The following is a 1,768-nucleotide window of genomic DNA, read 5'->3' on the forward strand; positions in this document are numbered from 1 at the left end:
AGAATCTTAGGAATCAATATGTATGAAGTACTTAGAATAGTGCCTAGAGTAAGACAAAAGCCACATACAGGCTTTAAAATAAAACATTCATTCATGCCAGCCCACTGGGAGAGTTAGGAAGGTGGGAAGGAAGCTTCCGTCCGAGCCTGCGCGGTCCCGCAGGAGGCCTTCCACAGCACGCGCTCTGCCTTTTCCCAGCCACGCCGGGATGACTTGGCAAACTACCAATAGTATGTCAGGTGGTCACGAGGGCTACGTAGGAAAATAAATCATGGGCGGCTACAGGAAGTGGTGAGACAGGTGGGAGGGCCACTTCAAATAGGATGGTCGGGAAAGGCCTCCTTGAGAGGTGACGTTTGAGCACAGAGGTGAGGAGGTGAGGGGTGAAGGTCTGCGAGGAGAGTATCCAGACAGAGGGGACGGCAAGTGCAAAGGCCCTGAGGCAGGGACGTAGCCGGTGTGTGGGTGGGACAGTGAGGAGGACCGTGTGGGTGGGACAGTGAGCAAAGGGGAAGGAGAAGGGGCATGGGGACTCAGGTCACACAGGGCCCTGTTGGCCACTTGGGCTTTACTCTGAGATGGGGGCCATTGTGAGGTTATGAGCAGAGGGGGACAAGAGTGAACCTACATTTGGAAAGACTGCAGGGGGCCAAGTACGGAGGCTGCTGCGCTACTGCAGGGAAAGGATGCTGGTGGATGGGACCCGGGGTCGGGGTGGTTGTACCACTGCAGGGAAGGGAGGATGTGGCTTGAACCACGGGACTTGGGTGCAGCTGCATAAGGAGCAGTTGCTGGATAGATGTAGCTAGAATTAACATAGTGGATGTGGGGTATGAAAGAAGTTGAAGGGTCAAGGCCAAGGCCAAGGTTTTGACCTACACAACTGGAAGGATGGAGCCGCTATTTACTGAAGCAGGGGAGGGTCATGAAGGCAGGAGCGAGTTTGTGGGGGACGGATCGGGAGGTAGGTTGGGCTGGGTGAGTTTCACAGGCCAGCACACCCCAGAGCAGGGAGGCGGAGACAGTAGGTCCAGGCAGGAGCCTGAACATTACAGACAGCTTTAAAGGTCGTGGGCTGTGGTGTGCACTTGGGGACGTGTGGCGCAGGGCTGGAAAGGACAAGGGCAGGGTCCTCTCTGGAGGTGGCTGCTCAGGCGTGACTGAGAGACCCAGAGGGACATTACCTGTCTCAGAAACAGAAGCACCAGCGTGGTACCGTGTGACCCTCCCTGTTCAGTGAAGTGACAAATCTCAATGACCGCCTGGACAGCTCCGTCTCCCCAAGTCCTTCTAGCTTGCTGTGTGGCCAGTACGTGGAGAAAATGGAGTTTTAGAGCTAGAATGATCCTTAGGACTAGAAGGTAGGGATTAAAACTTGGTCGTGGCTTTAAAATGGCCACTACTACTAATAATATTCACACTAGCACTGCTGTCTTCCCAGCGCTCGTCATGCGTGAGAACACAGGAAGAAGCACTCTTGGTCCTTGTCTCATCTAAGCTGCACAACAGCTCTGAGAAGTCAAGTTCTCATCGCCTTTTTTCCAAGGAGGAAACTGAGGCTCAGAGAGGGGTGACTGCCCATGGGCACACAGCAAATAGCTGCAGAGTCAGGGCATGTGACGAAGCTCTCTCCGTGCCCACGACATTCCCACTTCCCAGCGTGGTCAGCCGGGAGCCCCCGACCTGCCTGCCGTCCAGCCCAGGGGAGAGCGACTCCCTGCAAAGCCGCCCTCCCAGTGGCTCGAGTGGGATCCAGCCAGAACCTCAG

At 55.5% G+C, this 1,768-nt stretch overlaps 1 pseudogene; it reads left to right on the forward strand.

Annotated features, from left to right (window-relative positions):
• LOC105812211 overlaps positions 1–1,334 on the forward strand; it is a 19,404-nt pseudogene extending 18,070 nt beyond the window's left edge.
• The last annotated feature ends 434 nt before the right edge of the window (positions 1,335–1,768 follow it).

This window comes from Propithecus coquereli, unplaced genomic scaffold (genome assembly GCF_000956105.1).
Source record: "Propithecus coquereli isolate 6110/MARCELLA unplaced genomic scaffold, Pcoq_1.0 Scaffold107, whole genome shotgun sequence".
Classification (NCBI taxonomy): domain Eukaryota; kingdom Metazoa; phylum Chordata; class Mammalia; order Primates; family Indriidae; genus Propithecus; species Propithecus coquereli.